This window comes from Lucilia sericata, unplaced genomic scaffold, assembly GCF_015586225.1.
Source record: "Lucilia sericata isolate MDLA Ls3-8-SP2 unplaced genomic scaffold, ASM1558622v1 Contig000551F_arrow, whole genome shotgun sequence".
In the NCBI taxonomy this organism is placed as follows: Eukaryota; Metazoa; Arthropoda; class Insecta; order Diptera; family Calliphoridae; genus Lucilia; species Lucilia sericata.
The window spans coordinates 152,680-170,599 of record NW_023994561.1 but is presented as its reverse complement, the minus strand read 5'-3'; the positions used below and the strand labels follow the sequence as shown (position 1 = coordinate 170,599).

General features: G+C 28.5%; 1 long non-coding RNA gene across 2 annotated transcripts in view; it reads right to left on the bottom strand.

Moving 5' to 3' along the window:
* LOC119606098 overlaps window positions 1–14,629 on the bottom strand; it is a 63,731-nt gene extending 49,102 nt beyond the window's left edge. The window contains exons 1-2 of one of the 2 annotated variants that reach the window (XR_005231624.1): window positions 14,370–14,629; window positions 13,454–14,019 (exon numbers count right to left, since the gene is read on the bottom strand). This is a non-coding gene — a long non-coding RNA (uncharacterized LOC119606098). The remainder of the gene's footprint in view (window positions 1–13,453; window positions 14,020–14,369) is intronic. The other variant, XR_005231623.1, reaches the window with a different exon arrangement.
* Between the last annotated feature and the right edge of the window lie 3,291 nt (window positions 14,630–17,920).

The following is a 17,920-nucleotide window of genomic DNA, read 5'->3' as shown; positions in this document are numbered from 1 at the left end:
GACTGAACACTTAAATATGTGGGAGGTATGATGGGAACCCTGACCACATGCTGAGCATACATATGGAACGACTCCGTCTGTGTGGGGCCAGTAGGCCTTAAGCCAGTTGCTTCATTCCGACCTTTGTTATGGAAGAGCTAATATATAGTTAGTTTCTACATTTCGTTACGCGAAGAATCTGCGTTTTCGAAATCCAACGACAACCTCAGGGTCAAACTAACGACTTATACAGGTTTCTGTAAACCAAAAACTAATCATTTGATTCGTCACGGAACGTAGTTTCTACCTTTACCCCATGTGTAGGTGGTCACGCGAAGAATCAGCTGATACGTTTTCGAAATCCAGCGACAACCTCAGGGTCAAACTAACGACTTATACAGGTTTCTGTTAACCAAAAACGACATTCAAACTTTACTAGCGGTTGTGTTAAAGTTAGCTTGAATCCTCCAGTGACATCCTAGTGTGACATTATTTTTCTTTAATGCTAGAATCTGAAGGTGGTGACCAACCAGTCCCAAATTTTGTTACAATCAAAATCATCTATTGTGAATGATTTGTTCACGGAACATTCATTCAAGGTAAAATTTTTATTATAATATTTCTAATGTTCGTCCACAGTGCAGTAAGAACCAATAGCTGGCTGCCTACTACTTGTCTAGAGTGTAAAAAGTTTTCATGTGTTTACACGAAACGCATTTTAAATTAAGTCAATTAACTATTTGAGTTTTAGATTATACACCAATGTACATACAGTCCAACTCCAAGGGGACTTAATTAACAAAGACGTACTTAGTTGGGCAAATAAACTTAAAGTTTTAATTTTGAAAATGGTTTAAGAAAAATTTCCGTTAAATGAAGAATTTATGGTAACACGTTATTTCATTATGTTATTATTACAAATCTGGCAACTTTATAATATCAAAAAGTTATTCACAATAGATTTAAGACATTAAAATCAAAAGTACTTATCATTTATTCATTTTTAATAATTGTTGAAAGTCAAGTATTTTCTTAACTAAATTTTTTATTATTATTTATTTAAGCTTCATTACTCTCAACTTAAGTTTATTAGAGTATTTTATATCAACTTAAACAAACCTAAAAATTCTCAATAATTTAACATATTCTCCAAATAACAAGTAGTCTTCACTACAAAAACCATATGTCGTTTCTGCCAATCAAACTCAAAATTTCTATAATTTCAATTTGAATAACTTCCATTTCATTTCCTCTTATTTCTAACATTCTTTTCCTACACTTCAGAATTTCTATTTCAAAATTTGTTACAAGTAGTGATGATAATAATGATCATGATGATTTTTCTTAACGTAACAAATTGTTATATGATAATAATAAAAAAAAATACAATTTTTAATAAGTATTTTTACAACAATCGAGTGGGGGAAAACAAAGTTAAAAATATTCTAAAGTTCACAACAATTTGTTTAGTGATAAGTTGTTGTTATTGTACTGGCTGCTGGTTTGCATGTTAAGTTAAAATGGGAAAAAAACTCGAATGTATGATGAGTCAGTCAAATAGATAGTCGTTGGTTATATAGTACGTCAATGGGAGTTTTTGATAAGATGAAGAAAACTATTGTATATTTAGATGGAAAACAACAAATATGCATAATAAAATATGTTACTGAAAGTAGTTTACTGCAGTTATTTATGTAATAAGTATTTTAAGTAAATATTTTATAGTTTATTTTAGTTACTTATTGATTTAAGGGTCAGTTAATGATATGAGATGATTGAAGCTATTAGAAATTTATATACAAATTTGACATACAAAAATTACATTTCCGATTTTGATTAAATACATAGTTGGCGATATTAAATTTTCTAAAATCTCAAATAGAAATGTCGATTCTCATTTCCCGTTTTCATTGAATCTCATTTCCCGTTTTTATTGATCTAACGAGTTGCCATGATGCCTTTAACGATCAATAAATGGATAATTCTCTTTACAAAACCAGGGATCAGTAAAGGATCGCATGAATTTAAGCAGTTAAAAGTTCACGTCAGCATTAACAAATGGGTCACAATTGTGTTGAAATCGGCAGATTTCATTAGAATCTTGAAAAAGTTGAGAAGACAGAGGGTCTATCCATATATTTATCTATTTATCTATCTATCTATCTATCTATCTATCTATCTATCTATCTATCTATCTATCTATCTATCTATCTATCTATCTATCTATCTATCTATCTATCTATCTATCTATCTATCTATCTATCTATCTATCTATCTATCTATCTATCTATTATCTATCTATCTATCTATCTATCTATCTATCTATCTATCTATCTATCTATCTATCTATCTATCTATCTATCTATCTATCTCTATCTATCTATCTCTCTACCTATCTATCTATCTATCTATCTATCTACTATCTATCTATCTATCTATCTATCTCTCTACCTACCTATCTATCTCTCTACCTACCTATCTATCTACCTACCTATCTATCTATCTATCTATCTATCTATCTACTATCTATCTATCTATCTATCTATCTATCTATCTATCTATCTATCTATCTATCTCTATCTATCTATCTATCTATCTATCTATCTATCTATCTATCTATCTATCTATCTATCTATCTATCTATCTATCTATCTATCTATCTATCTATCTATCTATCTATCTATCTATCTATCTATCTATCTATCTATCTATCTATCTATCTATCTATCTATCTATCTATCTATCTATCTATCTATCTATCTATCTATCTATCTATCTATCTATCTATCTATCTATCTATCTATCTATCTATCTATCTATCTATCTATCTATCTATCTATCTATCTATCTATCTATCTATCTATCTATCTATCTATCTATCTATCTATCTATCTATCTATCTATCTATCTATCTATCTATCTATCTATCTATCTATCTATCTATCTATCTATCTATCTATCTATCTATCTATCGATTTCCACCTTTAAAATATGTAGTCACAACACGATTTTACGCAAAAATTCCATACATTCCTCCAACAAAAACAACGTTAAAAAATCTAGTAAATAACGTTAAAAATATAAATAAAAATATTGAATTTTAAAAACCCCAAACAAACCAAATCAATAATTACAAAATAAACAAATTCTTATTTTTTTATTTCCTAAAAAATTCTTTTCAAATAATGATGAATGCGAAAAAATTAAGAGGACAAAGACATAGAGAAAAAATGCGAACAACAAAACTGGATTTTTTTAAGACTTTTTTTATTAAATCCAATATAACTCCAATAAGAAGTAAAACATGTTGTTGTCGTTATTGTAGCTGTTTGCATTCAAGGTCGGTCGGTCGGTCAACGGAATATTTAATAACAACATCAGAAGTAGAGGATAAAAAATTAATGGATTTTGGTGTTGGTTTTGTTGTTGTTATTATTGTTGTCTTGACTGTCATTTGAAGAAACAACAATTTCAAAATAATAAAGTGAATGAACGAATGAATGAGCTGCAGCATAAGCGAGTGACTGACGGAGTAAGTGAATTAGCATGGCTGAATGAGTAATACAAATATTTGTTTTTGTACGCACTTCGAATTATACCCTGCAGTTCAGGGTGACATGCATTTGGGTTTAGTGACAATTGATTTACAGCTAGATTACTTCGAGACACTAAAGTGACAAATTATGTTTTTTTTTTGTATTACCAATAATATTGGGGAAACATAATTTCTAAAATGGATTCATCAGGATCCTTGTAAAACTGTTGGGTAAATTATAATGTTCATTTATAAATTTTTATTTAATTGAGTAATGGGTGTATAACAGTTTATGTGGGCAGTGTAAAGTAATCGAATATTTGCCTTAAATTATCGCCATTATTGATGAATGATGCCAATGAACTGCAATTGAAATATTTTCCTAATTTTAAAGTAATAATTGCGAAAACAAATTTACTAACTTTCTAAGACGATAGGTCCACAGGAAGACCTATCATAGGATCACACAAACTCAGTTTTAATGACTTCAACTTGATGATATGAATACATCTTGATTGCCACTATTTTGAGACAATTAGGGTGTCTTGCAAATCAGGTATACTCTGTTTAATCGAATCACTTGTCTTCGACTCGTCCTCTAAATAACACTAATTTACTAAGTGTTAATACTCAATTCACAAATAAGGAGGAGCAGCGGAAAAAATAATAAACTAAAGATCACACATAAAACGCCAGCATTATTTTTTTTTAATTTGTATTTCCGGTGAATTTAAATAGAATAAATTCATTTCATTCATTATTATTTTGTGCTCCGTTTTTTCTTCTACTTTTTTAATTTTGTGAATTCAAGAGATTTTAATTTAAAACTACTATTTTCTTTTGCTTTTGTTATATGGAAACAGAAAAAAAATTAGATTGAAGTTTACATGTGCCAAGAATTGAATTGGGGGGAGAGAGGGGGTATGGATATTGCTTAGAAAAAAAGATTGTTTGCTTGTTGAGAAATGACAAAGAAAAACTTCAAATACCGCTTGAGGTGTATTAGTTGCTATCGACATGTTTCAAATGAAATACATACAAAATCTCTGAATGTGGAATGTAGATCTCTCAGTAGTAATAATCATGTCTTTCTAGATGTTGAACGTAAGTTTAAATGGTGCATGTGTATTATGCTTAGATTGAGTATATTTTTTTTTATAAATTTTTATTTACTTTTAAGTATGTACAAGAAAATATTATAAGAAATAATACATTTAGACCAGGCATGGGAAAAGTTAGATCTATGGAACTAGGACAATTAGTTGTAATGACCACCATCCCTAAAACGGTCGTCTTGTTTGCTAGAACTAGGACTGAACTAGAACTGAACTGGTATTGAACTAGAACTGAACTAGAACTGAACTAGAACTGAACTAGAACTGAACTAGAACTGAACTAGAACTGAACTAGAACTGAACTAGAACTGAACTAGAACTGAACTAGAACTGTACTAGAACTGAACTAGAACTGAACTAGAACTGAACTAGAACTGAACTAGAACTGAACTAGAAGTGAACTAGAACTGAACTAGAACTGAACTAGAACTGAACTAGAACTGAACTAGAACTGAACTAAAACTGAACTAGAACTGAACTAGAACTGAACTAGAACTGAACTAGAACTGAACTAGAACTGAACTAGAACTGAACTAGAACTGAACTAGAACTGAACTAGAACTACTAACTTAGAACTGACTAGAACTGAACTAGAACTGAACTAGAACTGAACTAGAAACTGAACTAGAACTGAACTAGAACTGAACTAGAACTGAACTAGACTGACTAGAACTGAACTAGAACTGAACTAGAAACTGAACTAGAACTGAACTAGAACTGAACTCAGAACTGAACTAGAACTGAACTAGACTGACGTAGAATGAACTAGAACTAGGTAACTAGAACTAGAACTAGAACTAGAACTAGAACGGAAACTAGAACTGAACTAGACTGACTAGAACTAATAGAACTGAAGTAGAACTAGAACTAGAACTGAACTAGAACTGAACTAGGAACCTGAAATAGAAAACCCTGGAACTAGAACTGAACTACTATTGAACTGAAACTAGAACTGACACTAGAAACTGAAAACTAGAAACTGAACTAGAACTGAACTAGATAACTGAACTAGAACGGAACCAGATGAACTAGAACTGAACTACAACTGAACTAGACTGAACTAGAAACTGGAACTAGAACTGAACTAGAACTGAACTGAACTAGAACTGAACTAGAACTGAACTAGAACTGAACTAGAACTACTAGAACTAGAACTGAACTAGTACTGAACTAGAACAGAACTAGAACTGAACTTGAACTGAACTGGAACTGAAGCCCCTAAAAATTCTCTAAATTATTGTTAGATCCGGTCCCATTTAATAACAAGTTTGTTTATCTCTGCTTAAAGATAATTCAACTGCTGCAGTTTTCTTTTACTATTATACATTGTCGTGTAAGATTGTTTGAATTTTTATATATAAACATATTTTTAAATAATTATTATATTATATTGGATTTGTGCTGATGTTTGTAACGCACAATAATATTGGTCCTATACCCACCTTAAAGTATGCCATTCGGCTCAGAATCATTTTCTGAGTCGATTTAGCTATGTGCGTCCGTCTGTCCGTTCGTCTGTCCGTCCGTCCATGTAAACCTTGTAATCAAACTACAGGTCGCAATTTTGAAGATAATTCAATGAAATTTGGTACATGATCTTCTATTGTCCCAGGGACGAAGCCTATTGAAAATGGTTAAGATCGGTTCATTATTTCACCTAGCCCCCATACAACTGAACCCCCCAATAGGGCTTGTAATCCTTGTAATCAAACTACAGGTCGCAATGGAAAATGAAAATGGTTACCATCGGTCCATTATTTCACCTAGCCCCCATACAACTGAACCCCCGAATAGGGCTTTTAAAACTTGTAATCAAACTACAGGTCGCAATTTTGGAGATAATTCAATGAAATTTGGCACATGATCTTTTATGGTACCGTAGATGAAGCCTGTTGAAAATGGTTTACATCGGTCCACTATTTCACCTAGCCCCCATACAACTGAACCCGCCAAATAGGGCTTTTAAGTTCATAATTATGTTTAATATACTCATATCTCGACAAAAAGCTGCAAAAACCAAGTTGTATACAAGACTTGATGACCCCCATGAATTCCATAATAATAGGTTCTCATATGACCCTAGCCCCTATGAAAAGCCCCCATCAAAATTTCACTTAAATGTCCACAATTTTATTCAACAATAAACGGCTTAAGTATGTATATCTAAGGTAAGGTACAATTCAACTTAAATGCTTTATTATGGCAACTAAATCACATTATATTTTTGTCAAAGGTGTAGGGTATTATATGGTCGGCCTCGCCCGACTATAATTTCTTACTTGTTTTATATTTAAAATTTTTTTCGTATTTTCAGCTATTTGTATGCGGTAATAACAGGTTGTACCGGTGTCAAAGAAATACATTTTTTTAATTGTACTTGTGTATGAAAAAAAGAAGCAAAACTTAAATAATTAAATTTATATTAAATAGCAAAAAAATATGTATGTAGGTAATTTTTACTTAAATTTTCAAGTATTAAAAAAAATCAAATAAAAATATTTACTATATTTCGTAAGAAAACAAAACGTTATTTTTTTAAGTGAAAAAATTTAAGGAAAAAACATTTCTATAAAGTCACGTTTCGAATTTTTTTCTGCTGAAAAAAAATTTTTATATATTTTTTTTTTTTTTGAAATGAATGAAAACAAAAATAAATTTTTAATATGAAATTGCAACCAGAGATGAAACATAAATTAAAGTTAAAGTCAGCAGAATTTCGGAAAATTTTTATAAAAAAATAGTTTTTAAATATTATAGATTTTTAAATTTTTTGGAAGAAAAAAAACTTTTTAGGAACTATTTTTTCTGAATAATATCATCCAACAAATAAATTATATTTTATCCCTCAGTCTTTCCTAATTTTATATTCTTTATGTCAGATATTTACTAAGTATATATTCTAAATTTCTTATTTCAAAATAGTATTTTTACTTTTTCTTTTTATAGAATTTATTTTCTTTCTTTCCTAAATTTTCTTCGAATTTACTGCAATGACAAAATTACAATTTAATGAAATAAACTTTGGAAACAATATGTGTGTTAGTAGTTTCTTGCTACTCAAATTTAGAGGAAGAAAAAGTATCTATAGCAAGTATGTATCCGTACCGATAATATTGTGTATATATAGTTTAAAAAAAATCACCAATGACAACAACAAACTAGCAAAAAAAGTAAACAACACATGTGTGTGTTTTAAAGTAAGTACTTTATGAAGCAGCAGCGAAATAAAAAAGAAAAACTATTCCAGAAAATGGACAGAGTATTCATACACATTATAGTTATTACACACACACATACTAAAAAATAGGGAAAAGAACCCAACAAACAGTTGAAATTAAAAATATGAACCAATTCCGCTAATCTGCTAGATATGTTAACTAGAAGTGAACTAGAATTGAACTAGAAGTGAACTAGAACTGAACTAGAACTGAACTAGAACTGAACTAGAACTGAACTAGAACTGAACTAGAACTGAACTAGAAAACTGAAACTAGAACTGAACTAGAACTGAACTAGAACTGAACTAGAACTGAACTAGAACTGAACTAGAACTGAACTAGAACTGAACTAGAACTGAACTAGAACTGAACTAGAACTGAACTAGAACTGAACTAGAACTGAACTAGAACTGAACTAGAACTGAACTAGAACTGAACTAGAACTGAACTAGAACTGAACTAGAACTGAACTAGAACTGAACTAGAACTGAACTAGAACTGAACTAGAACTGAACTAGAACTGAACTAGAACTGAACTAGAACTGAACTAGAACTGAACTAGAACTGAACTAGAACTGAACTAGAACTGAACTAGAACTGAACTAGAACTGAACTAGACTGAACTAGAACTGAACTAGAACTGAACTAGAACTGAACCAGAACTGAACTAGAACTGAACTAGAACTGAACTAGAACTGAACTAGAACTGAACTAGAACTGAACTAGAACTGAACCAGAACTGAACTAGAACTGAACTAGAACTGAACTAGAACTGAACTAGAACTGAACTAGAACTGAACTAGAACTGAACTAGAACTGAACTGAACTAGAACTGAACTAGAACTGAACTAGAACTGAACTAGAACTGAACTAGAACTGAACTAGAACTGAACTAGAACTGAACTAGAACTGAACTAGAACTGAACTAGAACTGAACTAGAACTGAACTAGAACTGAACTAGAACTGAACTAGAACTGAACTAGAACTGAACTAGAACTGAACTAGAACTGAACTAGAACTGAACTAGAACTGAACTAGAACTGAACTAGAACTGAACTAGAACTGAACTAGAACTGAACTAGAACTGAACTAGAACTGAACTAGAACTGAACTAGAACTGAACTAGAACTGAACTAGAACTGAACTAGAACTGAACTAAACTGAACTAGAACTGAACTAGAACTGAACTAGAACTGAACTAGAACTGAACTAGAACTGAACTAGAACTGAACTAGAACTGAACTAGAACTGAACTAGAACTGAACTAGAACTGAACTAGAACTGAACTAGAACTGAACTAGAACTGAACTAGAACTGAACTAGAACTGAACTAGAACTGAACTAGAACTGAACTAGAACTGAACTAGAACTGAGAACTGAACTAGAACTGAACTAGAACTGAACTAGAACTGAACTAGAACTGAACTAGAACTGAACTAGAACTGAACTAGAACTGAACTAGAACTGAACTAGAACTGAACTAGAACTGAACTAGAACTGAACTAGAACTGAACTAACTAGAACTGAACTAGAACTGAACTAGAACTAGAACTGAACTAGAACTGAACTAGAACTGAACTAGAACTGAACTAGAACTGAACTAGAACTGAACTAGAACTGAACTAGAACTGAACTAGAACTGAACTAGAACTGAACTAGAACTGAACTAGAACTGAACTAGAACTGAACTAGAACTGAACTAGAACTGAACTAGAACTAAACTAGAACTGAACTAGAACTGAACTAGAACTGAACTAGAACTGAACTAGAACTGAACTAGAACTGAACTAGAACTGAACTAGAACTGAACTAGAACTGAACTAGAACTGAACTAGAACTGAACTAGAACTGAAATAGAACTGAACTAGAACTGAACTAGAACTGAACTAGAACTGAACTAGAACTGACCTAGAACTGAACTAGAACTGAACTAGAACTGAACAAGAATTGAACTAGAACTGAACTATAATTGAACAAGAACTGAACTAGAACTGAACTACAACTGAACTAGAACTGAACTAAAACTGAACTAGAACTGAACTAGAACTGAACTGTGATGTTTGTTGGTTTCTTTTACTTCTTAACACATACATTCCGTCCATTCAATCCATTTACTCTATTTCCATTTCATTCCAAGCCTTCCCAACCCATTTCATATGTGGTTGTATAAAATATGCAAAACTCAGCTATTGCAGTTGTATTATTGGATGGATCTTATCAAAATCATATGTGTGTTTTGCTACACTTGTTAGTGTGTATTCTATATACGATTATACTACAAAAATAATTTACTTTATATATAACTTGAATATGTACATAATAAATGTACAAAAATAGTTCGTTTCTTTTAGCACATTTATTACACTTAAAATAAGAAACCAGAGTTGGCCGAAACGAGTAACGTATGCCTCTTTATCTTATATACATTGATTTAGACTTGTAAATATATTAAAAATTAAAAAATCGGTTAGAAAGTTTTTGAGTTATTTAAGATTTTCTAGAGCTATGACCTTTGACCTAATAGGCACACTGCTATGGTTACTAAATTATGACCGCGACCAGTCGCTCTTCAATCATTAAAATTAAACGAACTTGACGCCTCAGCTCTTTCTATAGAAGACAGCTGCTAATTGGCCCTCTTTTATTTAAAAGGTTCGACACAATTCAAAACTTTAACTAAGTATATGTATATAGAGATGGTCTCTTAAAATCTTTTGTATACTTTTAACATAATTGTAGTTTTTTTAATTTGTATTTTTTTTAAAAATTCTTCAATTATTATGTGGAGGTTTTGTTTATTGCGTAGGAAGTTATAAAATAATAAAAACAATTTATAATTTGTGTAGTTTTGCACTTAGTACAATGACTAGTAATTTAAGCACACGAACTGAAGAATAAAATAGTACAATTGCGAATAATTTAAATATAAAATTATTTTTTAACGAGAAAAGTAGAATGATAAATAACTTAAAAACGAGAGAACGTTCTGCAAATGTTAGTCGGTCATGGCATGATCAGATCTATAAGGCGGATGAAGAAAAATTTAACTATCACTTCTTTCTAAATAGTTTGGACGGTTATACGCAAACAACAACGTACACGATCATTTACCGGATTTGTCGGAGACTTTGATCAGATAGATAGGAAATCTTGATTAAGCGGAAGATTAAAGCAAACTACAACTCTGTTGTTACATGGATTGCTCTAAAGTGGGAAACCAAAAAGGTCTAGGGATCGACATTTAATACAATGAATGCCGAACCACAGCACCAGCGGAAGACGCATGTCCATATCAGAAAGCAATTAGGACGATATCAGAAAATAGGAATACACTTCCATTGGTAAGATCCGCATCATATATTCATCACAATAGATTGCATGTATAACGTTTCAAACAATCTGGCTACTCTCATAAATCCAAAACAATAGATTTCTCATATTGACGTTAATAAACAATTTTTTTTATTATTTTGCCACAAAGTTTCTTTACAAACTGATAAAGTCTCCATAGATTATGCGAACAATAAATAAACACACAAAGTAAAACAACAGATTAAGTGTTTATAAATCAAGCAGGGTGAAAAAAGGAGAACAAGCACACAAATATTAGTCGGTAAAAGCGCTCATATAATAACTTACAATAATATAGTACTGAACTGAAACTAGAAACTGAACTAGACACTGAACTAGAACTGAACTAGAACTGAACTAGAACTGAACTAGACTGAACTAGAACTGAACTAGAACGAACTAGAACTGAACTAGAACTGAACTGAGAACTACAACTAAACTGAAACCTAGAACTGAACTAGACACTAGAACTAGAAGCTGAACTAGAACTGAACTAGAACTGAACTAGAACTGAACTAGAACTGAACTAGAACTGAACTAGAACTGAACTAGAACTGAACTAGAACTGAACTAGAACTGAACTAGAACTGAACTAGAACTGAACTAGAACTGAACTAGAACTGAACTAGAACTGAACTAGAACTGAACTAGAACTGAACTAGAACTGAACTAGAACTGAACTAGAGCTGAAATAGAACTGAACTAGAACTGAACTAGAACTGAACTAGAACTGAACTAGAACTGAACTAGAACTGAACTAGAACTGAACTAGAACTGAACTAGAACTGAACTAGAACTGAATTAGAACTGAATTAGAACTGAACTAGAACTGAACTAGAACTGAACTAGAACTTAACTAGAAGTGAACTAGAACTGAACTAGAACTGAACTAGAACTGAACTAGAACTGAACTAGAACTGAACTAGAACTGAACTAGAACTGAACTAGAACTGAACTAGAACTGAACTAGAACTGAACTAGAACTGAACTAGAACTGAACTAGAACTGAACTAGAATGAACTAGAACTGAACTAGAACTGAACTAGAACTGAACTAGAACTGAACTAGAACTGAACTAGAACTGAACTAGAACTGAACTAGAACTGAACTAGAACTGAACTAGAACTGAACTAGAACTGAACTAGAACTGAACTAGAACTGAACTAGAACTGAACTAGAACTGAACTAGAACTGAACTAGAACTGAACTAGAACTGAACTAGAACTGAACTAGAACTGAACTAGAACTGAACTAGAACTGAACTAGAACTGAACTAGAACTGAACTAGAACTGAACTAGAACTGAACTAGAACTGAACTAGAACTGAACTAGAACTGAACTAGAACTGAACTAGAACTGAATTAGAACTGAATGAACTGAACTAGAACTGACATAAACTGAAAGAACTGACATAAACTGAAAGAACTGACATAAACTGAAAGAACTGACATAAACTGAAAGAACTGACATAAACTGAAAGAACTGAATTAGAACTGAACTAGAACTGAACTAGAACTGAACTAGAACTGAACTAGAACTGAACTAGAACTGAACTAGAACTGAACTAGAACTGAACTAGAACTGAACTAGAACTGAACTAGAACTGAACTAGAACTGAACTAGAACTGAACTAGAACTGAACTAGAACTGAACTAGAACTGAACTAGAACTGAACTAGAACTGAACTAGAACTGAACTAGAACTGAACTAGAACTGAACTAGAACTGAACTAGAACTGAACTAGAACTGAACTAGAACTGAACTAGAACTGAACTAGAACTGAACTAGAACTGAACTAGAACTGAACTAGAACTGAACTAGAACTGAACTAGAACTGAACTAGAACTGAACTAGAACTGAACTAGAACTGAACTAGAACTGAACTAGAACTGAACTAGAACTGAACTAGAACTGAACTAAGAACTGAACTAGAACTGAACTAGAACTGAACTAGAACTGAACTAGAACTGAACTAGAACTGAACTAGAACTGAACTAGAACTGAACTAGAACTGAACTAGAACTGAACTAGAACTGAACTAGAACTGACATAAACTGAACAATATAACAGTGTATGTGTTCTGTATTTTTCGAGTCAAGAAAAAACATTGAAATATAAGAGTCTTCCACTTATTTTTAGTCGACTCAAAAGTTACAGAACACAGAGTTTCTTATTGTTCAGTTCTAGTTCACTGTATTTTCACTCTTTACTGTAGGGTATAAGAATACAACAAAGAATTCATCTTAAGACTTACCTTATCCAGACACTTAAGTTCCTCAATGGGATAAACCACCTTTTGGCAGCGAGCACAGGTTTTATTCATTTTTCTTTTGTTTGATTTTTTACTAATTTAAGTAGAAACTGTGATTTAAATTGTTTTTTTCTTTAATTTAATTAAGAAATAAATCTAATAAGTTTTCCAATAACACACCGAACGAATTGTCCAGAAAAACGAAACGAAGCAAATGATTTTTATTTGCTGTAATTACTACTTCTCTTGTTCTTATTGTTATTTTTGTTTTTGCAATTGACTTTTTCTTTTTTTGGGTTTTGTTTTGATGTTTATATATGTTTTTGTTCTTTTACTTTTTATAACGCTGTTGTTGTTGTTGTTGCAGTAATAGTATTTAATTCTCCTGTTGATTTTGGGGGCTGACAAAAAGATCTTTTTTTATTACAAAGTTGTTGTTGTCTTTGCTGTTGATGTTTTTTTTTCTCGTTTTTTGTTTTGTTTATAATCCTTGCTTTTGTATGGGTATGCTGAAGTTGTTGTTTTTGTTTTTATTGTTGTTACTCCAAAAGATGTTAACAGCCGCGGGACTGGTTTTTTAAAACACACACACAAACAAAAATTACAATTGAAAGAGTAGAAGAAAAAAGAAGTTGAATGAGTAAAAAAAACACAAAATAATTTTAATAAAAACTTAAATTTTTCAATAGAAATATAATTTTAAACAAATTTAATACTTTTTTTTACTAAAAATTGATACCAAATTTGATAATTAACACAAAATACACTTGTTTTCTTTAAAAGAAATTTCAAAAAATATATAAATTTTTTTCACATAAAAACTAAAATTCCAGTTGGTGTTTGAGGGGGTTTCTTTACTTCTTTTTCTTTGTAAAATTTTCTATATATAAAATTTTCTTATTGTAGAGATGATGATCACCTTCTTTTTGTTATAATTTTCTTACAAAATCTTGTAAAATAAACCAATTAAACACTCACTTTTTTCACTAAAACTTTAACAAAAACTACTAACTTCTTTTTTGTAATTGAATGCTTTAGATATAGGTAATTAGCTTTTTTTAATTTTTACACTGATATTTATTTTTTCTTTTTATTATTTGCCTTTTTGTTATTTATTTCGAACAACTATAGGAATTTTTGCGACTCCACGGAACAAGTATAGAAAGAAGACTGAAAAGTAAAAATACTCTACAAAAACGATTGTAAAACATGTTTCCAGAGATAAATTCAAACAAGGTGTGAAATGTTGTACAACAACTGTGGGAAACACTCACAAATGTCAAATTACAGCTGTTTTGTTTACAAAACTGAATATTACACAAGTAGAGGGTTGCCAGTATGGTTACGTTATTAATATTGTATTACACTGTGAAAAATATGATGTATTATGTATGAAAAAGTTAGAGACATTTATTTAATTAAAGAAATGATTTTAAAAGGGAAATTATAAATGTTTTGGTTACAAATTCATCATAAATTGTTGTTTCTTAAATATAAAAATGAACTTGTGTTTGTTTAGACTTTACAAGGCTGGACAGATTTTCTTGAATTTTTTACAGAGCATACATATGTTTCAGAAACTACGGCAGCTAGCGTTCTCAAATTTTTTATGAACAATTTTAACAACCATATAAATATTTAAGGACAAAATCGGCGTATATCTTGAAAATCGTTCGAACTGTAATGATCAAATTTTGCACGAGTAACATATGAACATTTGGAAAAAATTTGTGAACTTGCATTAGTGGGCGATGCATATCCCTTGAACTTAATATTGTTTTGGAAATTTTTCCTATAAAAAATTATTCAAACCAAACTTTTCCTATAAAAAATATTCAAGCGACTATTTTTTTTATAAAAAAATTATTCAAACGGATATGTTTGTTTAAAAAATTATTCATAAAAATGTTAAAAACAATTTTTCCTTATTTTTTTTTTAATAATTCAAACGAAAATGTTTATAAAAAAATATTCAAACGAAAATTATTCACACGAAAATTTTTCTAAAAACTTTTTCATTTAAAAATTATTTAAATACAATTTTTTTTCATTAAAAAATTATTTAAATAAAACTTTTTATTTAAAAAATTATTTTAATGAAATTTTTCATTTATATGAAATTTCTTCTATAAAAAATTAATCAAACGAAATGTGTTCTATAAAATAATTATTCAAATTAAATTTTTTTCTATAAAATAATTGTTCAAATGAAATTTTTTCTATAAAAAAATTATTCAAACGAAATTTTTTTTAGAAAAAAATTATTCAAACGAAATTTTTTCTATAAAAAATTATTCTAATAAAATTTTTTCTATAAAAAGATTATTCAAATGAAATTTTTTCTATAAAAATTATACAAATGAATTTTTTTCTATTCAAAATTATTTAAATTAAGTTTTTCTATTAATAATTATTCAAAAATTGTTTTCTATAAAAAAATATTCAAACGAAATTTTTTCTATAAAAAAATTATTCAAACGAAATTTTTTCTATAAAAAAATTATTCAAACGAAATTTTTTCTATAAAAAAATTATTCAAACGAAATTTTTTCTATAAAAAATTAATCAAACGAAATTTTTTCTATAAAAAAATTAATCAAACGAAATTTTTTCTATAAAAAAATTATTCAAACGAAATTTTTTCTATAAAAAAATTATTCAAACAAAATTTTTTCTATAAAAAAATTATTCAAACGAAATTTTTTCTATAAAAAAATTATTCAAATGAAATTTTTCTATAAAAAATTATTCAAACAAAATTTTTTCTATAAAAAAATTATTCAAACGAAATTTTTTCTATAAAAAAATTATTCAAACGAAATTTTTTCTATAAATAAATTATTCAAACGAAATTTTTTCTATAAAAAAATTATTCAAACGAATTTTTTCTATAAAAAAATTATTCAAACGAAATTTTTTCTATAAAAAAATTATTCAAACGAAATTTTTTTATAAAAAAATTATTCAACAAATTTTTTTCCATAAAAAAATTATTCAAACGAAAATTTTTTCTTTAAAAAAATTATTCAAACAAAATTTTTCTATAAAAAAATTATTCAAACGAAATTTTTTCTATAAAAAAATTATTCAAACGAAAATTTTTTATATTTTTAAATAATTTTTTTTATACAAAATTATTCAAATGAAATTTTTGTTATAAAAAATTATTCAAATGAATTTTTTTCTATAAATAAATTATTCAAATTAATTTTTTTCTATAAAAAAATTAATCAAATGAAATTTTTTCTATAAAAAAATTATTCAAATGAATTTTTTTCTATAAGAAAAATTATTATAATTAAATTTTTCTATAAAAAAATGATTTAAATTAAATTTTTTCTATAAAAAAAATATTCAAAGTAAATTTTTTCTATAAAAAATTATTATAATTAAATTTTTTCTATAAAAAATGATTTAAATTAATTTTTTTCTATAAAAAAATTATTCAAAGTAAATTTTTTCTATAAAAAAATTATTCAAAGTAAATTTTTTCTATAAAAAAATATTCAAATTAAAAGCTTTTCTATAAAAACTTATTTAAACGAAATTTTTTCTATTAATCAAATTATTTTTTTTATATAAAAAATATATCTGAATATTTTTGTTTTGATAAAAACTTAAATTTTTTTAAAAATATTTATATTAAGAAATAAAATCTATAGAGTTTTTTTATAAAGATTATTAAAAAAATTATAATTCATATTCTTTTATATTCTGGTCTAATTTTTTTGGTATAAGAACTTTATCCGTTTTATGACGAAGTTCGCTTGTAATGAAAAAATTTGACTGCTCTTCCGGAGTTGGTAATAAACGAGTTTATATATAAATTAATCTTCTATTAGTAAAATTTTAACGTTTAAATATTACTATTAAAAACATTTCATATCAACAACCGCAAACCCTAAAACAAAAATATAAAACGATATGGCAACATTTTTTTTTACAACAATGACAAAACTAAATTTCCGTTTACACAACATAAAATATAACTGTCAAATAATTGTACGTTTCTAACTGTCAAAGGATATCAAATAGAAATCCTTTGCCATAATCGAATTTTCAATGATTTTCAACGCGTTAAGGGCGGAGGACTTGTAAAAGAAAAAATTTTCTAATAAAAAAATTTTTCACAAATTAAGTGAAAACTAAAGAAATATAACAAATTAATAAAAAAAAGCAATGAATTTATAAAGAATAATTACTCGTTATAAAAATTAATAAATAATTTAAGTGTAATATTAAATAATAAAAGAAAATAAAGTTAAATTCCTTTATGAAAAAATTATGACGAAGAAAGAAAAAATGTTAAAAATTTTATGTTATACATAAAAGGTTTTTAAAAAAATGTAATAATACTTAATGAAATATTACAAAAAGCATAATATTAGTTAAAATAAAAGAAAAAATAAAATGTTTAATAAATTTATAAAAATAGTGGTAAAATCACATTAATACAAAAAAGTTTTATAA